The sequence below is a fragment of the Hyperoodon ampullatus genome, assembly GCF_949752795.1.
Source record: "Hyperoodon ampullatus genome assembly, chromosome: 3".
Classification (NCBI taxonomy): Eukaryota; Metazoa; Chordata; class Mammalia; order Artiodactyla; family Ziphiidae; genus Hyperoodon; species Hyperoodon ampullatus.
In genome coordinates this window covers 36,181,468-36,207,974 of record NC_136916.1, presented here as the reverse complement: position 1 = coordinate 36,207,974, position 26,507 = coordinate 36,181,468, and the positions used below count along the sequence as shown (strand labels likewise).

General features: G+C 38.6%; 1 protein-coding gene across 5 annotated transcripts in view; it reads right to left on the bottom strand.

Moving 5' to 3' along the window:
• Positions 1-26,507, bottom strand: part of CPEB1 (cytoplasmic polyadenylation element binding protein 1) — a gene marked incomplete at its 3' end in the record, with an annotated part of 98,607 nt that overhangs the window by 25,916 nt on the left and 46,184 nt on the right. The gene's annotated exons all lie outside the window — the stretch shown is intronic.

Genomic DNA, 26,507 nt, shown 5'->3' with positions numbered 1-26,507 from the left:
CAAGTGGCCCCTGAGCAGTACCCTGACACAGCAGTGTTTACCACTGAGGATGAGACAACCTTCAGAAAAACACTGTACCCTCGGACCCTGGGGAACAATACTTGGTGCTCCAGGCTTGTCAGGAGCAGCTGATCAGAGAAAGGGGGTCAGCTTCGGCAGGGGGAGGGTGAGTCACTGGGCAACCCACAGGCCAGAGTAAGATCTGTCCTGACTAGGATACTCCCTGTTCCCAAGTTCTCTCACCCCAAAAGGATGGGCATCAATCACGAGCAGATACAGCAGGACCAGCTCCTCCCTCCTGCAAGTGTAGGTACAGACTGAGGAAACACTCCCAAAACAGTGTCTGACAGACCAAAATAAGAGAAACAGTCTCAGAAGCAGGATTCTGCCTTATCAGAAACCCCATGTGCAGGAGCTCACATCACCTGGCTCTGTCAATACTGTTTCTCTTGCTTTTCCAGGAGCACTCAGGATACACTGGCCAGCTGTAAGGATCACTGATGCCGCTGGCTGCTCAGGCCCCCTCTTAGGGGTGCTGCCCAGGACCAAAGCCCTATTTCAGTGACCACTCACAGCTCCAGCACCAAGTCCAGCTCTACCCAGAGCTTCTGGAAACTGCCATTTCCTGTCTGCCAACATACTCTCCTGCACCAGTCCTTTTCCAACATGCCCTCCAGTCACAAGGCTTCTTCCTCAGAAAGGAGGGTAAAGCGAAGGTCCCAGCTTCAGCAAGCAGGCTGCTCGCACCTAGACCAGGTAGGCAGCACTCCACCCTGCTTGTTTTCCCATGTCACAAGAAGAAGTAACCAGATACGGGAAGCATGCCCACCTGGGACCGCCCAGGACAGGGTTACGAAGTGGGCAGAGTGGAGGATAATGCTGTTATCCACAGGAACAGCTGGCCAGAGCCTCCTGAGTATACCCTTCTGTCCACAGGCACTCAGGCATAGCCTAGAGGGGGGAAATGGCCAGTCTGTGGGAGGGACTCCTCCCCTTGGGTTTTTTTTTTTTTTTTTTTTTTAAGAGCTTTGCTGCTGTGTCATCCATCCACATTATTCCTGTCTGGCTGTAGATACTCTGCTTGCTCCCTGTCTGTGTCTATCAAAGCCTTCTTCACCACTGCACAGGCTGAGCAAGAACTCACCCATGCTGGTGTTGCCCCCACCCCAGACCACTCCCTCCTGTTTCTCTGTCCACCCTTCCCCTAAGCTAAGGATATACTTTTAAAATAATCCATATGTATTAATTATAAAAACACAATGCTTCCTTTAAAAAATCCATATTTAAGTACCCATTCCCCACCTACACCAACTATCTATGTAGTCCCTTCCATCACAGTGTGAGCACACCTACAACTAGAAGCAATCGTTCCTCCCTTCCCCATCTAAAATCAGGGCATTTGTGGATATGGGTACCCTCATGCCCCAGGCAGAGAGAATCTAATCATCAACTATACTCTTGCTACCCAAATTATAGTGTGGCAGACCAGCAATATCAGCATCACTAGGAGCTTGTTATAAACAGAGAATCTCAGACTCCACTTGAGACCTATGGAATTGATCTACATTTAACAAAACCCCCAGTTGATATTAACGCACATAAAAGTTTGAGTAGCACTGATCTATACAACTACCATGAACTTCCAAACCCAAGCAGAAAGACCCCAGGCCTGAGCAGCACATCAGTTTAAGTCCGTTTAGAAACAAATGGCTACAAGCATCTAGGAGCCTGGAGATCTAAATACAGTGTAACTCTCTCCCTTTAATCACAGCATTCGCACTAAGACATCACCTTTATCTTTATCCAGACATTCTCCATTCCACTGTTTTTTTTAGGTAAAGGCTTGCACTACCATTGTAGGATTCTTTCACTAGTTCCTCAAACTAATAGAAGACCCTGTTAACCCCTTGGTGTGGCAGGCTGGGAAAAATTAAGTAGCTTTAAAAGTCTGATAGAGCTTGCTTTACTCACCAGGTCTGCCACCGTGTGATCTCGGTCAAGTTACTAAACTTTTCTGAGCATCTTTTCATCTGTAAAGTAGCAACAGCAGCTATCTTTCAGGTGTTTTGCAAGGATTACATAAAGCATTTGGTACAGTGCCTGGCACAAAGTATTTTATCAGTATGTTGCTTTTAGTAGGTGACCACATAATTTATCATCCAAACAAAGGCACTTTTGAGAGAGAAAGGGGGCAGATATTAATAATCATACCAGGACAGCAAGCTTGAACAGAGACAGTCCCCAGGTGAAATGGTAGGCATGATCACTCTTATCTGCGGCCATTTGCGTTCAAAAACATTTTACCCAAAAAAGCCTCTTTTCTAATGGCTTCCTGATCCCAGCTCTCCAAACATGCCCATTCTGTTCTACCTCTTCAATCTATATTGACATAAAGTTTGAGAAGTTAACTGTCAACACAGGCTAACATTCAGTAAGTTGAAAGGTCTGAAACACAAAAGCCTGATTTTACTGAGTAAAGCCCATCTTTGCTTCTCAAACTCACATCTGATGCTGACAGGAACTTGACCCTTTTTATTGGAAGATATTCTTTATAACCTTTAGCCAAGCACAAACTAGACACTCCGAAGATACTAAAAACTGGGAACAAGCACATGATGAAGTGAGACTTCTTCTTCTAAGGCTATCTATTTGAATAATGTCTCAGCTTAAATGCTTTCTACATCAACCCTAACCCTAACCCTACAAGTTTCTATCAATACCTACACAACGTTTCCGATTTAAGTTTCTTAATTTGGTTCAAAAATTTAAAATCATCTCCCTTTGAAAATATCAGTTATCTTCTTTATAGTTAATCTCCCAAACTTCTTAGCAACTGGACAACTCATGGAAACAAGTAAACTGACCCAAAGTCCAAAGTTTGCCACAGTCTAAAATACAGTAACCCCTGGTAGACTCAAAATGCAGAGGTGACCCAGGGGCTCTGGCTCTAGGGCTCAGAGTAGTATAGCCTCAACTCTAATCATTTCCATCCTCAGCATAAGAACATGTCTGTCCTCTGATGACTCCTCTGCCAACAAAACTTAGCATGAAGCTGCTCAGGGTTCTCTGTAGCTATCATTCTTGAGCATCTGCCAAGTAGGGAAGTGAAACAAGAAAAGAGTAGTGACTTCAGGCCCCCGTTTATGAAACCATTAAGTCAGGTTCCATTGTATAAAGGTAGATGGTGACTGCAAGAAGTCTGTTGAGGCCCCTGGGAAACCAGAGATGGCTTCACACAGTAGATGCATCACGAGCTGATCCTTGGCAGAAAGGGACCTGGTTCGGAGGAGGTAATAGGGGAGAAGGTAATAAGCAACGTGTGTTTGGGCTAGCCAAGCCAGGAAGAACTGAGGCTGGAATATCAAACTGATGCTCAGGCATGCAGTGAAAAATCTCTGTACCCTCTTAAACAAGAAATAATGTGGTAGAGGGCCCAAGATGAACCAGAGATCCAAGCTAGGGAGGCCAGCCAGGGAGGTAAGGGATGAGAGGAAAGAGAAGGAAGACGACGGCAGAACAGCTGGATAAGGAGGGAAGAGGAGGAGTTCGGGAGCAGGGTAATATGTTAAATGACATAAAGCAGACTACAAAGTTGCATCTATATCATGATTATATAACTATGTGAAAATTTTGTATGTTGACAGATGATGTTGGTAAAGGAATACAGAAAAATACAAACAGCTTATGTGTGAGGGTAGCAGGCTGCTAGTGGATTTATTGTCCTTTAGTTATTGCACAAACAGTACAACGAAAGCTGTCTTCTCCTTTCTTTCTCTTTAGACTTTCAACAAGCACACTATTACAATTTGTACGGCAACCACACTTGAAATCTTTTACAAAATCTCAACTTCATCCCCAAATTCCAGTCCCTGGGAATAGCAAAGAAAGGACATTGAATCACTTGTCCCCATTAAATTTCTTTTAAATACCTGAACTTACAGTCTGTTGAGGCTACTTAAATCAATGATTTATGGTTCCTGAAGTTTTAAAAAGCCCATAAAGTAGCATTTCTAAGAATGTATTTCTAAAAAGACTGTTTAAAAGACTATTCCCCTGCCCCCACACCGCCAACTCAAGAAAACAGAAATGATTCTAAAAATCCATTTTGACGATCTAAAGAAAAAGAGCCAACATGCAAGAAGTCAGACATCTGCCACGATCATGTCAACTGTTGTGTGCACCGGGGCCCTTAACCACTCACACCAGGAGGACTGAACGTTTCCCTAAAGCAGTACTTCTCAAACTTTCATGGGCGTAGGAATGACTTGGGAATCTTTACAACACTGACTCTGACTCAGTGGGTGTGGGTCAGGTCCCAGAATCTGCATTCCTAACCTACTCCCAAGTGATATCTTACACTACTGGTTTGCTGAGCACACTGTGAGCATTAAGAGTTTAAAATGCTCTTCCTACCCCAGACTCTCTCTTCCAGGTAATTCATCCCATTCTTACACAACACCCCCTCTTCATGGTGTTCATTCTCCTAAACAAGTGCCTTCAACGGTTCCCTGTAGCCTCTCAGATCAAAGCCAATCTCCAGGCTTACTAACTTTCTCTCACACTATTCATCAAACTTTAAAGGCTGAACCTGAGTCAATCACAACTCCCTAGAAGTTCACACTCTAAGAGAACCATGTGCTGTTAATCTGTGTGTTAATAACAGTAGTTCAGAAGAGAAGGAATGCATGATGCCTAGGATGTTCAAAGAAGGCTTCCTTATAATTTCAGCTATACTTTAACCACATTACAGATTAAGGTATGAGAGAACATTAGGTTTACTTTGTACTTCCCACCATAAAAATATGATCATTGGCTCATTTTAGTCTCAACCACATTAATGATCTTCAAATGAATTCTGTAATTTATTTCAAAGCAATTTCTATAATGTTTCTGAAAATAAATATTAACAATGTTTAGATTTTAAAATAGCATATACCATGTTTACATACTGGAAAATTCAATATTATTATTATTTTTTTTTTTTTTTTTTGCGGTACACGGGCCTCTCCCGTTGCCGAGCACAGGCTCCGGACGCGCAGGCTCAGCGGCCATGGCTCACGGGCGCAGCCGCTCCGCGGCATGTGGGATCTTCCCAGACCGGGGCACGAACCCGTGTCCCCTGCATCGGCAGGCGGACTCTCAACCACTGTGCCACCAGGGAAGCCCCAGTGAGGACGTTTTTAACAAATGGTGCAGGAACAGCCAAATACCTATATGGGGGGGGGGGGAATGAACCTTGACCCCCTACCTCACACCATTTACAAACATTAATTTAATATTAATCAGAGAGACCTAAAGGTAAAAGTTTTAACTTTTTAAAGCTTCTCTAAGAAAATACAGACTATCTTTCTGACCTGGGGCGGGGAGCGGGGGGCCGGGGGGCCGGGGGGATGCATAGCATTGTTTCTTACGGAGGACACGGAAAGCAATGATCATTAGAGAAAGTTTTGATACGTTGGACTTATCAAAATTAAAAACGTCTGCTCATCAAGACACCATTAAGAAAATAATTAAGTAACCTACAAAATGGTAGAAAATATCTGCAACCATACCTGACAAATGGCTAGTATCTGGAGTATATAAGAAATATTAACAACTCAAAAGTAAAAGAAAAAAACAATTCTTAAAAGGGCAGACAAATCTTCAAAAGGCATTTCACACAAAAATACAGAACTGGACAATAAGCACTAGAAAAAATGCTGAATATCATTAGTGATTAAAGAAATGCAAATTAAACCACAATGAGATACTACTACATACCCACCAGATGGCTAAAATTAAAAAGACTGCTCCACAGTTTGCCAACATTTGGTGTTGCTGATCAGAACTTCCATATATTATTTTATGATGGTACAATCACTTTTGAAAAAGCTCTGCCAATTTCTTATACAATTACACATATACTATCCTATGACCCAGAAATTCTACTCCTAGGTATTCAACTAAGAGGAATGCAAGTGTATGTCTACAAAAAGACCTGTACATGAATGGTGATAGCAGCTTTATGCATAATCACCAAAACCTGGAATGAATCCAAGTGACCATTAACAGAAGAATAAAATGTGGTGTATACATACATATACTAGAATATTACTCAGCAATAAAAAAGAATAGACTATTGATACATACACCAACATGGATGAATCTCAATTACACTGAGCGAAATAAACCTCACGTAACATAGCATATATGATTCCACTTACTTGAAGTTCTAGAAGAGGTAAAGCTAATATACAGTGAAATCAGGTGGTTGCCTCCAGGGGGTAGTAGTGGGAGCCGACTAGGAAGGAGATGAGGGAACTTTCTGAGGGGATGGCAATGTACTACATTTTGTTGGGAGTTGGGTATGTGCATTTGTCAGAATGCATCTAATGATACACACAGGATTTGTGCATTTCACTGTTTATTAATTTTGCCTCCAAAAACCTCTAAACAAATACTGAACATTAGAGTTAATAAGCATGCTGAAGTTATTTAAGGGTGAATTATATCCATGTCTGCAAATTACTTTGAAATGCATCATAAAAGGAGATGGACTGATAAATGGTTAGGGGGATATATAAACGGCTATGTGATAAAGCAAATATAACAAAATGCTGACTGCAGAGTCTAGGTGATGGGTATTATGGGTGTTCACTTTATAATTCATTCATGTTTTCTGTATGCTTGAAAATGTTCAAAATAAAATGTTGGGGGAAAATGAAGTTAGACTTTTTCTGACTAAAAGCAAGCCTGAAGTAATCGGTTTGATGATAAAAACCAACTACCAACTTCATTAAATTAGATTTTATGGTTGACATTTTCCATAAGCAGAACGAGTTAAAATCTACAGACCCAAGGTTTTGACAAAACATAAAGCAAGTGATAAGATAAAAAGTATTTTAAGGGAATTCCCTGGCTGTCAAGTGGTCAGGACTCCACACTTTCACTGCCGAGGGCCTGGGTTCAATCCCTGGTCGGGGAACTAAGATCCTGCAAGCCACACGGCACAGCCAAAAAAAAAAAACATTTAAAAACACTGTATTCATAAGGGCATATTTTTTAACTTAACAGCATTTTAATTTTCTCAATCCTTCAGGTAATGAGTTAAACAGGTCTCTAAGTGAAAGAATAACATAGTCATCTGAAATCTCCATAAGCATTCTTGGTATACTTCCAAAAAACTGAGAAACTCAATGACTGATGCCTCAGGTAACAAATCTTTTCACAACTTAGATGGTTTCCAGTTCCTTCTTTTCAACAAATATGAAGGAGTGAATGGAACTGTCGCCAAGTAAATGACTAAAAATAATGATAGATGACTGATTTTTTGCATACAAGTCAAGAAGGAGTTCAAACAACTGAGTGACACTGCTCTAACAATACCTTCATTTCCCATCTACTCATTTATGTGAACAAGTTTACTCAGTAGGGCACAGATCTATAAAAACAGAAAAGAGGAATGTATTTGGTGTTGAAAATGCTGAGTCATTCTGGCAATAAGTGAGTCATCCAAAATTACATGAGTTACAAAAACGCCTCATTTCTCTCATTAAAAAGCATTTCCAATAAACAATAAAGTCTTAATCAATTGTCCTAGCAATCAATGGCCACAGCAATCCAAAACACAGCCTTTTAGTCACAGGAAATAATTTAAAATTTCAATTTATGTAGTTTTTGTTGCAGAGAAGTACAACACGTGATCAACAGAAGACTAAACTGTAAAACATTTCATTAGTATAATATTCTGTGGGAGAAGTAGACTAGAAATACAAGTAGAGGAGAAAAGGAATAATGAGAAATTTCCCACTGTTAAAGAGCTAATTTACAGTTTTTTAAACAGATAATATGGATAAAAATCTCTACAAATTTTGATTCCACTGGATACATTTTTCGATGAAATTTTAGATACCAAGTTAAATGTGCAAGGAGTACACTGTATTTTTTTTAATGTTTTTTATTGTGGTAAAATATATCTAACATAAAATTTTACCATCATAACCATTTTAAAGTGTTCAATTTAGAGGCATTAAGTACATTCACATTTTTGTGCACCTATTACCACTAACCATTGCCACAACTTTTTCATCTCAAATTAAAACTCTGTACCCATTAAATACTAACTCCTCACTAACTCTTCCCCCAGTCTCTGGTAGCCATTTTCTGCCTCTGAATTCCATTATTTCAGGTACCTCCAAGAAGTGAAGTCATGCAATATTTGTCTGTTGCGTCTGGCTTATTTCACTTAGCAGAATATCTTCAAGGTTTATCCATACTGTAGCATGTATCAAATTTTCCTTCCTTTTTAAGGATGAATAATATTCCACTGGATGTATGTACCACATTTTGTTTATCCATTTATCTGTCCATGGACATTTGGGCCATTTCTTTCCACCTTCTGGCTACTGTGAATAGCACTGCTATGAGTATCAGTGTACAAATATGTGTTCCCGTCCTGAGTTCACTTCTTTTACATATATATACTTAGAAGTGGAACTGCTGGATCATACAGTAATTCTATGTTTAATATTTTTTTAGGAACCACTGTATTATTTACCACAGCATCTATACCATTTTGCATTCTGCAAAGCGTGTTTCAATTTCTCTACATCCTTGCCAACACTTGTTATTTTCTGGTTTGTTTGGGCTTTTTTTGTTTTGGGGGGGGACAATAACCATCGTAATGGGTGTGCACTGGATCTCATTGTGGGGTACATTGTTTTTTAAAAATTGGATACAAACAAATGTTTGAAGACTGCTGCTGCCTAGTCCATGAAACCCCAAGATCATGTTTTTTAAAATTTCCCACACCCCAGGTTTTTGTTGAACTGTTTTTCTTTCTATACCGTCCAAGTGGTCCTAATGGCAAATGCCATCTTCTTGCTGGATTCTGCATCACTGATTACAGTGATGGTCCATAGATGGGCATCTGACCCAACCTGGGTCATAATAACTCATCCCTATGACTACAGAGACCAGTCCTGGTATGGGCATAACTCAAGCCAAGCTAATTGAGACTTCTTCCCTAAGATTTTTCTAACTGGGTATTGGAAAGAAAGAATCATTTCCTGACTTCATGATGCCAGAGGATGTGAACACAGCCCCTTCCTTAGATAACAGAAAATTATGCAAAAGGAGAAAATGAAACTCACACTGGGAGAGAGGCAGCAAAGAGACAGAACCTCAACAAAATTTCTTCCTGTTCTGTGAGCTATATACCAACAGCCTTCCAACACATCCCACGTTTTGCTAAAGTTAATTCTAATTAGGTGTTTGATCATTTGCAAATAAGAGTGTTCTGTGTAATTCAAGTCCTTCAGCAAGGACTGACCAAACAAGTAATTACTACAAGCAGGATGAGAATCTCTGGACAAAAGCCCCTAATGCCGGCACCAGATGAGAGAGTCAGCAATAAAGGAAAGCAAGAAAGGAGCTAAAAAGACCACCTGGTTAAATCATCTTTTTTTTTTTTTTTTTAAACTAGTGAGCAAACAAGGATCAGATAGGGCCAAAGCAAGAAAGCTACTAAGTGGTAGAAGTGGGATCCAAATCCAGGGACCAACCTGCTTTCCTGCCCCTCCCCTGCTCCAGGGCACTTTCTCAGGTCCAGGTCTACACTCATACATACCCCAAATCAGACTTGCTTTATCAGTAAATTATTAATGGATTCCATTTTCTCCAGTTAGGTCCCTATGGAGCTCTGTTCTAAACCTATCCCATCCTACCAGGAGTTCAACTCTCAATACTAGCTCCTCCCCCTTCTTATCATCCTTCCCCTAAACACCCACTTATTCAGTAAAATGTCAATTTCACATTCTGGTGTTTTCAAGATTCCACTGCCATGTACATATATAGTTTTTGACGGTGACAATTTCTTCCTCATGGAGAACAAAAACGAAAACTGCAGATTCAAGTCTAGCTCCACCTCATCTATGGCTCTGGTGTGGAGTTCCTGAAGCAGAATGTTTTGAAGACTCTGGTACAGAGTCCTGGAATACAACGTGCTGTCCAGGTGGTGTCCCCAAGCTATAAATAAAACTAGCATAATCTAAACACAACAAAATGTTACTATGCCTGATGCTATACTGGTTCAAATTTTGGGATCTGCAGAAGTTCCTTGAACATTACACCAAATTGGAGACCCATTACAGTGCCAATCATAACAGATCTAGAGAATATAAAAGCTAGTGATTTAGAAAGAACTGGGTGCTTTCAAATAGTATAGTAAGAGAGTAAACTAATACAACATTTCTGGAAGCCAATCTAACTAAATGCCTTAAAAGTACTTATCTGATGAAAAATTTTTGCTTTTAGAGATTTATCCTATGTCCAAATAATCACAGATATAAGCAAAAGTTTAACTTCAGGCACTTCTACTAGTGTTTAAAATAGACACCTATTTAAGCAAACTATCTCCAACAGTTTGAAATTCTTGAATTTTCATTCCATGAACCATTTGGCAATGTGCTAAAGCCTATGAATGGATACCTTCTAAAAATAATGTTAAATATATAAAATAGTGATCATAATTTTGTAGTGATGAATGTAAACACCTCAAGATATGTGCAATGACTATAAAGGAATCAGACAAGAAATGTCTAATCATCCTACTGATTATTATTATTATTGCCAAAGAGTTAGGTCCTGCTAATATTATTGTGACTTTTTGTCCACATTTAGAAGGAAATGCTACATTTCAGTTAAACACTGGTGAGAATAAGTATCTAAGTTTTTCCCTGCCCAAGATACTCGACTCCCTAAATTCTATCCACAGACTCAGGTTAAAAATCCCATGATGCGTCAATCTTACAAAGTAAAATGATATGTAACCTTGAAAAAGACATGGGAAGTTAGTGACACAAAAAGATAAAAGAAGAGAAAGAGGCAAATTACTACATAGTATGTTCAGAAAGCTTTCTCTTTAGTAAATGTAAGAAAAATACTGGAGAGATATACTAAAATGTTAACAGTAGTTGTATCTGGGTAGTGGGATTACATATGATTTTTTTCCTTCTAATGTATCTGTTTTCTTCAAAATTTTTACAATGAACATATTATGATAATAAGAAAAAAAATACATGTTATTAAGAAGGGTAACTCAGACTTAACATTCCCTAAATAAATTTGAAAAATTAAAAATTTCTACGAAGAAAAGTTCATGTAGAGAGATTTTAAATTTGACATTAGGAGTTCAATGACAATATAAAATTAGGATTAAAATTCAATTAAAGTAAAATAAACCACAGAATATTAAAAATAGAAGAGACTTTGGAGTCTACTTAGTCTAAGCCCCTCATCTCACAGCAGGAACACCCTCTCTTGGATTGATTCCAGAAGCCTTAATCCTTGACATTTCCCTCTTCCCCCATTAATTGTACTCATTTCTTTTTCAGTCAAAAAGATGTAAAACATCTACATTCAGAAACTAGAATGCACACACTAAAGTGGGAGTAATCTTACCTGTGATCAAGACATAATCAAGCCTTAAGCTTTTAGTGGCAAAGCCCTGACACTGCAGCAGATGGGGATGGTACTACGCAGACCAAGGATTTCGGAAATTAAACATCACATTCCCTACTTCAAAAAGTGAGAAAAAGAGCAGAGTCTGTGAAAAGGCTTTAGAACAATCGCACAAGGTTTATTTCTTTTCAAGGATTGGAGTCTTAAGGTTGCACACACCCCCTCTCCACTTTCCTCTGCAGCTCTTTCACACTTGTACTCCTCAAGTCCAAGTACTGTTCTGTCCCGCTCTCCATAGGTGACTGTGCCTGGAACTGGCTGAGAAAGTACAAGAACATCAGGTCGGCAGCACTGACACAGTCAGGAACAGACACTGAGACGCTGGCAGGTTCCAGCTCTGCTTGTTCTCCTCCACTCCACATCCAACTCCTCTGCCCTACAACAGGCCCTGAAGACAAAAGCAAGCCCAGGCCCACCACCAGGTGCAGTGGCAACAGCCTTCTACAGACTCTCCACCAGCAACCCTTCAGGCCTGACTCTAGCAGCTGGGTGGGCCTGGCTTTCCGGAGTGCCCTGTGGGCACCAACTGTCCACCTATGCCAGTGCTTCAGGAGGGCTGGTTAGTGAAGCTTCCCTGATCTTCCAAACCCCACTCCTCCCTCAACTGTGTAATGAGTTAAGTCCTATAATAAATCCCTTAGTCCACAACACTCATTGTGGTTCTGCTTCCTGATCAATGTCTGTCGGGACACTGGCGCAATGGAAATCATCCCCACGGTAAATATGGTAGCTGGGAATTTCTCTTAGAGAGCCAAGGACAAGAGCAAACCTGGATTGAAGAGCCCTAGTGAGAACAAAAGGACACCACTCACTGTCCTGTCAATCGAATACATATTCCTCTGGAATTGTCATGTCCAATTCAGAACCCACTAGCAACAGGAAGCCACTGAGCACTTAAAAAGTAGCTGTTACAAGTGGGAAATGAATTTTAAATTTTAACTGATTGAAATTTAAATTAAAAATTTGGTAATTCTAGTCTGTTACTGGAAAACTTTTAAGTATGGTTCAGAACAACCTGAATATGTGAATCTACATTTTCAACATTATGACACCTAAATACATATCAACTAGTTCAGATGAAAATTTATAGGTCAAATCAAGATGAGCTGTGAGTATAAAATATAATGCATATCAGGAAAATAAGCTGTATATCATTTCACAATAAACATGTATACAATCACTATGTTGTACACCTAAAACTAATACAATATTGTACATCAATTATAATCTCAAATTTTTTTAATTTCTGCATTTTGAAGACTTAGTATAAAAAATCAAATCATAAAATACCTCAATAATTTTTTATATAAATCACATGTTAAAATATTTTATATTAAATAAAAAATATATTTTTCAATTGAAGTACAGTTGATGTACAATATTACACAAGTTATACGTATACAAACACAGTAATTCACAATTTTTAAAGGTTATATTCCATTTATAGTTATTATAAAATATGGCTATATTCCGTGTTGTACAATATATCCTTGTAGATTATTTTATACATAATAGTTCGTACCTCTTAATTCCCTACCCCTATCTTGTCCCTTCCTTCCCCCATCCCCTGCGCTGGTAACCACTAGTCTGCTCTCTGTATCTGTGAGCCTGCTTCTTTTTTATTAGTAACCTAAGTGTCCATCAACAGATGAATGGATAAAGAAGATGGGTAGATATAAACAACGGAATACTCCTCAGCCATAAAAAAGAATGAAATTTTGCCACTTGCAACAACATGGATGGACGTGGAGGGTATTGTGTCAAGTGAAGTAAGTCAGACAGAGAAAGATAAATACCATATGATATCACCTTTATGTGAAATCTAAAAAAAACCCAAATTAATGAATATAATAAAATATACTATTAAAATTTTAAAATACCATATGGAGAAGGCACTACATCCATTTTAGAAGTATTGATACCAAGGCTCAAAAGAAGTAAAGCAAATGTAAGCAAGATGACACAGCTAGCACTCAGTGTAGACGTACACTTCATGTGTTAAAAAAGAATAAAAAAGGTAAAAATCAAGACAACACACAGAGTAAAAAGGAAAAGATCATTTTCACATTCTTTTTTTTTTTTTTTTTCTTGCGGTACGCGGGCCTCTCACTGCTGTGGCCTCTCCCGTTGCGGAGTACAGGCTCCGGACGCGCAGGCTCAGCAGCCATGGCTCACGGGTCCAGCCGCTCCGCGGCATGTGGGATCCTCCCGGACCGGGGCATGAACCCGCGTCCCCTGCATCGGCAGGCGGACTCTCAACCACCGCGCCACCAGGGAAGCCCCATTTTCACATTCTTGCAGCACTCCTCCATCCTCAATCTTATAGTCTCCTCTGAATTAACAGTTTAATATATATTCTTCTCATACCATTTTCTATGCATTTGTGAACACCTTTATCAACATTGATAATATCCAACTTTTAAGGTCTGCCAAAATAACAGGTTAAAAAATATTTACCTATTAAATGAGAGTCTCATGTGTCAGGCACTAGCTAGGCAATAGGAATATGATAAGTAAGGAAAACCAGCTACAGCTCTTGCCTGTATGGACTGACAATCTAGTGGCAAAGACAATCTAAATAATCATATATAGTTTATATAATCATACATTATATAAACTATAATGTGAGTGAAGAGCTAGGAAGGAAAGAGATATGATGATATTGAAGTATTAAGGAGGTTCCTGGCCTAATGGGGGAGTGTTGGTTAAGATTTCCTTAAGTATGCTTTTCAAATATATTGTTAATCTAATTTACAACATCTGATTATTAGATAGTTGAAGCATTTTTTCCCAAACAGAAGAAATAAAAACAGCCAGTAGCTATCAATTTCATTTCCTCTGCCCTCTTTTCTTTGAGGATGAGTTCTTATCCAGTGGCCTTTCCTCTACATTAGCAAGCTGGTATTATTGTGCTCTGTAAGGATAAAAAAAAAAAAAGAAGAAGAAGAAGAATTTCTAAAAATATTATGACTACATTTTTCTAAGCACTTGGTAAGATTTAAAGCACTTTAAAACTATGGCACTGTCTGTAGAGGTCTCTGGTTTTAAATATTACCTCCCTTTAAAAAACAAAAAATGGGCACATTAAATAAATTTGATCTCTCCCTCTCTGGGTTTTGGTCAGAACAAAAAGTTAATTAAGTTACATTTTGTCTAGGATAGCCACACTGCTAGTAATAACCAAACTGATCCACATAAGAATAAATAGTACCACTTATAAGTTAGTTTGTACTTTTGTGTTTATGGGGAAAGAATCTAAGGACATATGTTCAAACTGGTTTCACAGCTATCCTAAATTTGGATTCTCCCCTGTACACACACCTTTGTACACAGAGATATAGAACTACACAGGTGTGAATTTAAGATGATTACTATTCCTAGCCATCATTAACATTTCAGAGTCAAAGCTGCCTGTAAGGAATATTTGCCCGTCTAAACCCATTTTAAAGCACTTTCCCTCTGGGATTTTATTCATTAGAAATTATATAACAATGAATTAAAAAGCTACATATCTTCTTTTAACTTCACTACAAAGGAAGGAATCACAACTGTCTTTAAGGTAGTTTGATTTCTCAGATTGCCTGTGGAGTTTCCACCCCAACAGAAAAAATTTTAAAAAAGGTCCGGGGGCTTCCCTGGCAGTGCAGTGGTTAAGACTCCCCGCATCCCCTGCAAGGGGTGCGGGTTCGATCCCTGAATCCCTGCAAGCCACATGGCATGGCCATAAAAAAAAAAAAAAAGGTCAGCAGGAAATTCAACAAGGAAAAGATACAGGACTTGTAGTGTTGGTTTTTTTTTTAGTTTTTATTCCACTTTAAAAGAATTGGAAATTAAAATAAGAATTCTGGTTACCAAACTAGAAAAATTAAAGCTATAATCTTCAATGGTGCTCAGTCATTTTGATAATTTCCTTCTCTGCATATATGGTGAGATAAGCATTCTAACCTGCTAGAGGGATCATAAAAAGGGAGCATTTCCATAAATCATCAAAAATGTTAAAAATATTAACTGTTCAACCTAGTAACTTTACTGCTAAAAATCTCTAATTAAATACTCATAAGTGCAGAAAAATATCTACCTATAAAGATGTTTGTCACAAAGCTATTAATGGTGATAAACTATTTCTCTCATAATGGAGTAGGAACTTATACATTAAAATTCATATCTCAGGGCTTCCCTGGTGGCGCAGTGGTTGAGAGTCCGCCTGCCGATGCAGGGGAAACGGGTTCGTGCCCCGGTCTGGGAAGATCCCACATGCCGCGGAGCGGCTGGGCCCGTGAGCCATGGCCGCTGGGCCTGTGCGTCCGGAGCCTGTGCTCCGCAACGGGAGAGGCCACAACAGTGAGAGGCCCACATACCACAAAAAAAAAAAAAAAAAAAAAAAAAAAAAAAATTCATATCTCAGTACATGATAAAGGAGAATGCTCAAGTGTTGGGGAAAGAGATTACAACTGCATGAAAATATCCAGAAATATGTAGAAAGACACTCTAACAGCATCTAAACAACTGAAATAGACTATAGATAGTAGGATATATCTGTACTTGAATTTTCCAAATTGTCTACAGCAAATATAAATTACAAAAAAGAATTCAGAAAATGGTTTTAAGAATTTAAAACCTGGGTATGGCTCTCTGACAAAGGAACTCACAATATGGTAAAAACAAAAACAAAAACCGCACACAGAACATTTAAATAAAAACAAACTGTCTTTTAAAAAAAGAATTTGGTAAAACTTCTGGGATGCTCTTCATCTCTTTATGTTTATATCCAGAACAAATGTTAGTAGTCTAGTACTTCTAGGATTCTATTAGGAGAATGAGATACAAAGACTTACAGGGAAGTTCACTGCCACGTTAAAGTTACTGGTAATAGCACGCACAACTTCCTATTTTCCTTTCTTACCTGAAGTGAGAATCATCTCCTTCCTCAAATTCCCCAGCCCCAAGGTGCCTTTTGAAGATTCTTTCATGCACACAAACATGTAAATACACAGTTTCTTTAAAAACAAAAACAAAACCCCCGGGACTTCCCTGGTGGTCCAGTGGTAAAGAACCTGCCTTCCAATTCAGGAGACACAGGTTCGATTCCTGGTCGGGAAACTGAGATCCCACAGGCCGTGGGGCAACTAAGCCCAAGTGCCACAACTACTGAGCTCACGTGCCTCAACGAGAGAGCCCACATGTCTCAAACTACAGAGCCAATACCCTCTGGAGCCCGTGTGCCACAACTACAGAGCCCACAGGCCCTGGAGCCCATGCGCCACAACCAGAGAGAAAACCCGCAGGCCACAGCTAGAGAAAAGCCCGTGTGCCAGAGACCGTGCGTCATAACAAAAGATCCCGCACGCCTCAACGAAGATCCTGTGTGCTGCAACTAAGACCCAATACAGCCAAAAAAATAAGGAAAATAAATACTAAAAAAAGTTTAAAAAATAAAGATTTTAAAATATACACCAAAAGTCAAATATACTATTTCACAATTTTTTCAAATGATGTATTTTGGATTATCTTTCCAGATATGTACATAGAGATCAACTTTCTTCTTTTGTGACAGGTAGTCCATTTTATGAACATAATAAATATATTCTCTATTGATGAACATTCAGGTTGTTCCCAGTAGTTGTTATTTCTTCTTCTAAAATAAAAGGGCAAAAAATAATGATAGAAGTAATAAGATCTTATGCTTCAGGAGGTTAGCAGATAACCCAAGATGATGTAGGAAATTGTTTCTTTTGTTACCTCCATGTTGGTCTACCTGAAACATTGTAAATTCCATTTACAGTCTTTTAAAATACTAGACCCTAAGGGCAGGACTTCTGCGTTAACTAAATTGGTAATATGATTAGGTGTATGGTAAAACCCATTTGCTCACAGAAGCAAGTTATTTAATTATTGTAAGTAATAAAATAATTGCATAATGAGGTATCATCTGGAGTATTTTTAATGTATCAAAGGTGGGATTAGAATTTATAATAATGGTACCCCAATTTCTCAAATCTAGTTGTTGGGAAAAATCAAATTTTGGTGTCACGTTACAGCCACTCCAAATCAAATAAATCATATGTCTTTGGTCATGTTCTTCAAAAAAATAAATAAATAAGTAAAAATAGGGCAATAAACATCTATTTATTTTTGACTTTCTCAGGCAAACATACTTGATAAGTGCAAATACCTCATGATCCAATAGGTTTAAATCAATAAGACATTGGCCAAAATTGCCCCAAGAGTCATACCAGTTTAAATTTCCAACTACAGGGACTTCCCTGGTGGTGCAGTGGTTAAGAATCTGCCTGCCATTGCAGGGGACACAGGTTCGAGCCCTGGCCTGGGAAGATCCCATATGCCGCGGAGCAACTAAGCCCATGCACCACAACTACTGAGCCTGTGTACCACAACTACGGAAACCTGCGTGCCTAGAGCCCATGCTCCGCAACAAGAGAAGCCACCGCAATGAGAAGCCCACGCAGCAAAACACAGTAGCCCCCGCTCGCCGCAATTAGAGAAAGCCTGCGTGCAGCAACGAAGACCCAACACAGCCAAAAAATAAATAAATTAAAAAAATTTTTCCAACCACATGAGGACTGTTTCTCCACACCCTTGCCAAACTTTACTTTTTATGAATCTGACAGGTAAAAAATAAAATCCCATTGTTTAAATTTGTGATAAGATTCTGAGACTGAATGACAAGGGTCTACCATATCTCCTTAACTTACTTTTAAAAAATTCAGCATTCTTTCATTTGTTATTTGTCCCCATTTCCCCCTAATAGTTTCCATTTCAAAAAATGGATCCACTTAAGTTTGCCAGACAAAATTTGATTCTGCTCTCCTTCACCGCCCACAATCGGCAAGTCTTATTAAACCTACTTCTGAAATTCATACTAAATCTGTCCACTTACCTTGTCTCCATTATTACCATACTAGTCCAAGCCAAACACACTTCGCGTGGACTACTGCAGCAGTCTCCTAACCGTTCTCTCTGCTTTACCACTTCCCACACCCTTAAAAGCCTTGCCGCCCCTTAAATATACCAAATTCAGGCCCATCCACCCACTCCAAGGCCTTCCTGTTCCCTCTGCTTATAACAGTTTTATCCTGGTATTAAACCAGTTTCTCTACATGGCTGGCTCATCATGCAGGTCTTCAGCTTAAATGTCACTTCCTCAGACAGAGGCCTTCCCTCAATAATGTGTGGAGAAATAATTTACGTAACCACTAATCCCCTACCCCAGTCATTCCTTATCACATCCCCTTGTTTAGTTTCTTTCCTATTACTTAGCATAACCTGAAATATTATTTGTTCCTATTCCCCACCATACTTCTGTAGTTACATATAGTTCACACCTCTTTTATAGGAGCATATCTGTTCACAACTGTATTCACAGCATCTAAGCAGTTTATTATATGCTGACTAAAAGAACTGTCTCTTCATGTGTGTTTTAACTTTTTACAGGGTTGTTAGTCTCATTAAATTCATAAGAATACTCTAATTTAAGAAAGTTAACCCTCTGTTATGTAGTACAAATATCTTTTCTCCTTGATCACATATTCACCCATTAAAAGCATACAATTCAATGGTTTTTAACATTTCCACAGAGTTGTGCAATGATCACAATTAAATTTAGAACATTCCATCACCCCACAAAGAAACCCATACCCTTTCAGCAGTCACTTCAATTCCCTCCTACCTCTCCCAGCCCTAAGCAACCCATAAATCTCTGTATTTGCCTATTCTGGTCAACTCATATAGGTGGAATGGTATAATATGTGATCTTTCTTAACTAGCTTTTCTCACTTTAGCATATTGTTTAAGGTTCATCCATGCTTTAGTATGAATCAGGTCTTCATTCCTTTTTACTGCCAACTATTCCACTGCATGGATATACCACATTTTGTTATACCATTCATCAATTGACATCTGAATTGTCTCCATGTTTTGGGTACTATGAAAAATATTGTAAACATTCATGTACAAGTCTTGTATGGACACATGCTTTCATTTGTCTTAAGTCTACTCCCAGGAACAAATTTCTGGGTCATACAGTAACTCTATGTTTAACCTTTGGAATAACTGCCGAACTGTTTTCCAAAGCGGCTATAATATTTCACATTAGCAATGTATGAGAGTACTAGTTTTTCAATAACGGTTATTACCTTTTTTTTTTCTTACAGCCATCCTACTGGACGTGAAGAAGCTCAACTGTTCAAAGACTAGATAATCTGAGCAAAAAAGAATGACTGCAATGGATCAAGACACATCAAACACGCTAAATCCATGAGTCCACAATGATACTGAAAAACAATTTACTGGTCAGCTTTGAAGAACTCTGGAAAATCAGGTCAATATTATGAAAGAAAATAGAGAATAATCATCAAGCGTTTATCTCCCTTTTCTAAGTGTCCTATTTTTCAGGTTAACCAAACAGTTGATGAAAGTAAGTTTACTTCTGTAAAAGTATACCAGCTAATAAATGAAGGCATGAGAATTAGAAAACTGCTATTTGGCAACCCCTAATAAATTAGTGCAACTAGGTAGTAATGATCAATAGCTGCTAAGATCAATTTACAGAAGTACCCAATATCACCTATGAAGTATTCTTCCCATTCTGAGGGCAGGCTGGAGTAAACTTATATAGTGCATGCAAACACGCTTTCAGGCACTCTCAAATACAAAGCCCATTTTTAAATACAAATTACAACCAGTACTGACCAAATATTTTCAGGAAGCCAACAGATTCAATGAGGCAGCAATCTTAACATAAAACCTATACTTGACAAAATAAAGGAAAATAAAGCCAAGAACAAGACTTTTAAATAAATATTGTATTCCCAGAAAGATCCTAGAAGATCCACTGGAGACACTGAAAGTTAAAATGTGATTATGTAAGTAAAGTCAATATGTGGTCTGACTGATAGAAAAGATAGAGCCTGAAAACTTAATAGTAAGGTGGAAAGACAAAGCAGTTTTCCCAGAATTATATTAAGCAGGAGGACAATATATGTTGAAAAATTAAAGAAAACTGCAAAAATACCATTCAACTGGACACTTCCTAAGCTCTTTACATGTACTATCTCACTTCTCTTTATAGCAACTGTTCACAATAGGTACTAGTACCAGAGGACAATTAAAATAAGAGTTTAAAAATTTTTAAACCATTCAAGTTTCATCTGCAGTAATGCCTGACAAGGTTATTCAGATTAATCTTCTTCCTAAAAATAGAAAATCCTGAATTAATAAAAAAGACATCTTAGATCTTAGAAGATAGTGGAAAACCAGTCTAATTCTGGGGAAAAAGGAAAAGCCAAAATCCAGAAGAGAAAGCAAATTACCAGAGCACCAAAATCACTGATCCTATGAATGAATCTGCCCATTCAGCAAAGTTGGGTTTTGGTTCTAAGGCCTGGAGAGGCAAAGGGAGAGAAGATTCAAAGCATGCCCCAGCAGAGAGTCTCATAGGACACTGTATCTATTGAGCTGAGATCCCCAAGAGTACCTCAGGGTAAAAATGAACCAGAATGAAATCAAGGCCCAAAACCTCTGCCAAGACACTGGAAATTTAAATCTCAAAGGTGGAGTTTGGCAGCAAATGAGGCACAGTTTGGGAAAAGAAGTGAACTAGAACATAGCACCAAAATATTCAAAATGAAGGGGAGAAACAAAAAAAAAAAGAAAATACCAAAGAGAGGATGCGAGAAGGACAGAATGAGAAAGTAGAATAAATGTTTAATTAGAGTCATAGCAAAAGAAAACAGCAAAATGAAACAGAGGAAATGTATGAAGAGATAATGGCTGTAAATTGAGTACCGAAGATACCAATCCATACATAAAAGAAGACCAAGAACTCATAAGCAAAAAAAAACAAAAACCAAAAAGGTATCACATGTAGACTAAGAGTGAAATAGCAGAAAAGACACAGGGAAAATTAAAAGAAACGGAGCAAGAGACAAAGACAAGAGATCTCAAAAAAAAGATTGATTTGTCAACAAAACCTTGAAAGCCTGAAGATAAACAACAAATACAGACTGAATGATAAATGCCAAGCCAGAATTCTACAACCAGCAAATATAGCCTAAGAAAGGAAGATGAAATAAAGACATTTTCAGGGAAAATAAAAAAGAATTCATTACCAGTACACTCACACTAAAGATGTTCCTCAGCCAGAAGGAGAATGAACCCACATGAAAGCACAGAAATTCAGAAAAAAAGAACAATGAAAATAGGAAATATGTGAGCAAGACTAAGTAAATAATAATTATATAAAATAATTCCTTCTGGGATTTAAAAATGTATATACAGAGCTTCCCTGGTGGCGCAGTGGTTGAGAGTCCACCTGCCGATGCAGGGGACACGGGTTCGTGCCCCGGTCCAGGAAGATCCCACATGCCGCAGAGCAGCTAGGCCCGTGAGCCATGGCCGCTGAGCCTGCGCGTCCAGAGCCTGTGCTCTGCAACGGGAGAGGCCACAACAGTGAGAGGCCCGCGTACCACACACACACACACACACAAAAAAAAATATATATATATATATATATATATACACACACACACACACATACACACACACACAATTAAAATGCCTAGTAACGACAACATAAAAACTGTAAGGACCGGGTAATTGGAGTTCTATAATGTCTTCACATTTTCCAGAGATGATGAAAGCACTAATTTGTGAGATACTAGTAAGTCAAAAGATGTGTGCTGTAATCCCTAGGGCACCCACAAAAAGAACAGTAAAAGAATGTTTAATCATACAACAGGAAGGCTAAGTTTGAATAAGGAACACTTGATTAATCCAAAAGAAGGCCACACAGAACATGAAGGACAAAGACCCAATAAAGGTAATATACTTAATATAAGTATATTAATAGTTCAACTACATGTTTTTTAAAAAACCCAAACTGCAATTAAGACACATATTGGTAGAATTCATTAAAAATCAAAATTTCAACTATATGCTGCTTACCAAAGTCATGTCTTAAAAACAGAAGGTTACTGACAGGTTGGAAAATATAAGAAAAGATACGCCATGCCAAAACTAACCAAAGAAAGCTGGTGTAACTAAACAAATATCAAACAAAATAATGTTAAGGCAAAAACGCAAGAGATAAAATTTCATGAGTATAAAGGGACCAATCCACTAGAGGGATAATTCTAAAACTCAACCGTCCATAAAAATCTGTAACAGAAAAAAAAATCAACAAACCTCAAATGAGAGATAGTCAAGACTACAATAAAAGCTAGTGATTTTAACATATTTCTCTTGGTAACTGATAGAATAAGATAACCACAAATAAGAATATGGAAGATCAAACATAAAATTAACAAACCTGACCTAACTGACATAAACACAACACTGCATTGAACATGTGGCCAACACACTTTCTCCACAAGTGTACATACAACCTTTAACAAAGCAGAGCATAAAGAAAGTCTCAACAAATTCTGAAGACTAAAACCACATGGAAGATTTTCTATGAATATAGTAGAATTAAGGTAAAACTCTATTATAAAAAGACAACAAAAAGTCCCAAATGTTTTGAAGTTAAACCACACACTTCTTCAGGGATCAACAAGAAATCCAATGGAATTAAGAAAATATTTTTAACTTAATGATAAGTAAAAACACATCACAGGTCACAGAATGCACTTAAATCCATGCTTAGAAGGAAACCTACAGCCTGTGGTGCATGTATTCAAAAGATTACAAATCAATGATCAGGATGATGTCAGTGGAATGGCAGAGCAAGGACCTCTTGAAAATTCTTTCCTCCATAAAAGAAGTGAGAACACCAGCAAAAACTGTCAGACTGAACTTTTTCAGAACTCTGAAAATTAAACAAAGGCTTGCAGTAATCAGGAACATTTATTTAAATCACAAAGTAGCTGAATACCGGTAAAAACAGTACACTGTCAGGCCTTTTAACTTGCACTACTCCCATCTTCTCTCTAGCTCTGCAGTAACCTTAAAAACCAAGAGCCCACAATCACAGTGAAAATTAGCATCCTGGAAGCCACCAAAAGGGGCAGAACAGGATTGGAGGTCAAGTCCCATCCCCAGAGACTGTCATTACTTGACTTTTGCAGTCGTTCCATGGAAGCTCCCATTTTTCTAGGCTGTCTTTGTCCTGCTTTGGAGTTCACCCAGTATGAACAGCCTTTCTCTAGGAGAAGTCTGTTAAACAATCAAAGGCAAGCATTAAACATCTGGTACCTCAGGTAGTAAGTAACAGTTTAGGCAAACAATAGACTACCAAAAAAGCTTAAAAGGAAAAGCTGAGGAATGAGATACACACAGAGGGCTTTAAAAAGTTCAACATATCCCTGTGAAACTGGAAGGCCCTAAGTTCTCACTTCTGATTAACCATGAGCCTCTGCACAAGCAGGGAAGTGAAGGCTACTCAATAAGCTGTATGGATCAGCATGGAAGGCATGCTGGACCCCTTGGCAAAGGACGAAAGACTTAGTGGTTCCAGGCATGTAAGGAAACCTCTGTCCAATCGTTAGCTGACCACTAAGATTACCAAAGACAGATTATACACTATTGATAGTATGTATAAAATAAACAACTAATGAGGGCTTCCCTGGTGGCGCAGTGGTTGAGAGTCCGCCTGCCAATGCAGGGGACACGGGTTCGTGCCCCGGTCCGGGAAGATCCCACGTGCCGCGGAGCGGCTGGGCCCATGAGCCATGGCCACTGAGCCTGCGCGTCCGGAGCCTGTGCTCCGCAACGGGAGAGGCCACAACAGTGAGAGGCCCGCGTACCAGAAAAAAATAAAATAAAAATAAAATAAAAATAAAAAAATAAACAACTAATGAGAGTCTACTGTATAGCACAGGGAACTCTACTCAATGCTCTGTGGTGACTTAAATGGAAAGGAAATCCAAAAAAAAGGGGATATACATATATGTATAACTGATTCACACTGCTGTACAGTAGAAACCAACACAATACTCTAAAGCACCTATATACCGCAATAAAATTTTTTTTAAAAAGTAAAAAGAAAAACTTTACAGAATTAGTTGAGAAAAGTCACTAAACAACAACAAACAGAAAGAACAAACTCTGGGGAAAAGGGGTAATCTGATTTCCAGACTTGTCATATTAAACTATTTAGTGTCCCCTTTTCAACAAAGTATTTACAAAATATGCAAAGAAAAAAAAACCCCCAAGAGGGCTTCCCTGGTGGCGCAGTGGTTGAGAGTCCGCCTGCCGATGCAGGGGACACGGGTTTGTGCCCTGGTCTGGGAAGACCCCACATGCCACGGAGCGGCTGGGCCCATGAGCCATGGCGGCTGAGCCTGCGCATCCGGAGCCTGTGCTCCACAACGGGAGAGGCCACAACAGTGAGAGGCACACGTACCGCAAAACAAAACAAAACAAAACAAACAAACAAAAAACCACCCAAGAAAATATGACCCATTCACAGGGGGAAAAATAAAAAATAAATCAAAAGAAATGACTTTAGATTAAGCATTTCAAGTACTAGACCAAGACTTCAATCAGCTATTTTAACTACGTTTGAAGAGCCAAAGGAAAAAATGGCTAAAAGACTAAATGGATGCATAAGAACAATGTCTCACCTGTGAAAGGAAAATCAAAATCAAGTCAGTATTGCTAAGGGAGCTCTCTAAAATGGAGCCAGGAGGCCACTGAGAAGTGTGACTTATGCATGCCTCAGCCTGGATGGAACCTGACCTTTTGACCACTCATTGTCTTAACATGGGCATCCAGAACATCTGCTCAGTGTTCCAAGAACTCAAGATCCTTACTGAACGCTTACCCTAAAATAACTCATGACAGCCTATCCCTTAAGGGCAAACATCTTTCTTGTATCAGAGCCAATCATAACTCTTGCGAGACAATTGTGACAACCTTGTAGCCCTTGTGGCTTTTGCCATTATAATCCCCCGACTGCTGATCTTCCCTGAACACTCTTTCAGTTTTACCTAAGTCTGTGTCTCCTGAATTGCAATTACTAAGACTCCAAGTAAACTCTGATTTGTAGCCTGTTTTTCGTGGTAGAGATGCCAAACAATATCAATGAAGAAAGAGAAATTATAAAAAAGAACCAATTACGAATTGTGGCACTGCAAAGTACAGTAACTGAAATGAAAAATTCACTACAGGGTCTCAGGATTTAAACAGGCAGAAGACAGAATCAGTGAACCTGGACATATGTCCACTGAGATTATCCAGTCTGAGAAAGAGAAAGAAAAAGGAATAAAGAAAAATGAGCAATCTCAGATACCTCTGGGATACAATCTAGAAGTCCCAAAAGGAGAGGACAGAGAAAAAAAGGGGAAATAAAAATATGTGAAGAAAAAAATGACAGAAAATATCCCAAATTTGATGAAAACCATCAATCTACACATCCAAGAAATTAAATGAACTTCAAGTAGGATAAATTCAAAGACAGCCACAATGAGACACATCATACTCAAACTGCTGAAAGCCAGAGACAAGGAGAATCTTGAAATGTGCAAAAGAAAAGCAACCTATCATATATCCTCAATAAGATTAACAACTGATTTCTCATCAGAAACCATGGAGGCCAGAAGACAGTAAGATGACACGTTCACAGTGCTGAAAGAACAAACTCAACCCAGAATTCTATGGCCAATAAAACAATCCTTTGAAAATGAATAAATTAAGATACTCCCAAATAAAACCTGAGAGAGTTTGCTGCTAGCAAACTTGCCCTACATAAATACTAAAGGTAGTCCTTCAGGTTAAAATGAAAAGATAAACTAGAAAGTTACTTTAATCCACACAAAGTAACAAAGACACCAAAAAAGGCAACTCATAATTTTTATATCTTATTAAAAGATAAATGAATACAGCAGTAATTATACATGTGTGTTGATAGGCACACAATGCATGTAATGTAATTCATATGACATTAACAGCACAAAAGAGAGAGGGAATGTAGCAATACTGGAGCAAAGTTTTTACAGTTGACCCTTGAACAATGTGGAGGTTAACCTTATGTAACTTATACTCGGCCCTCC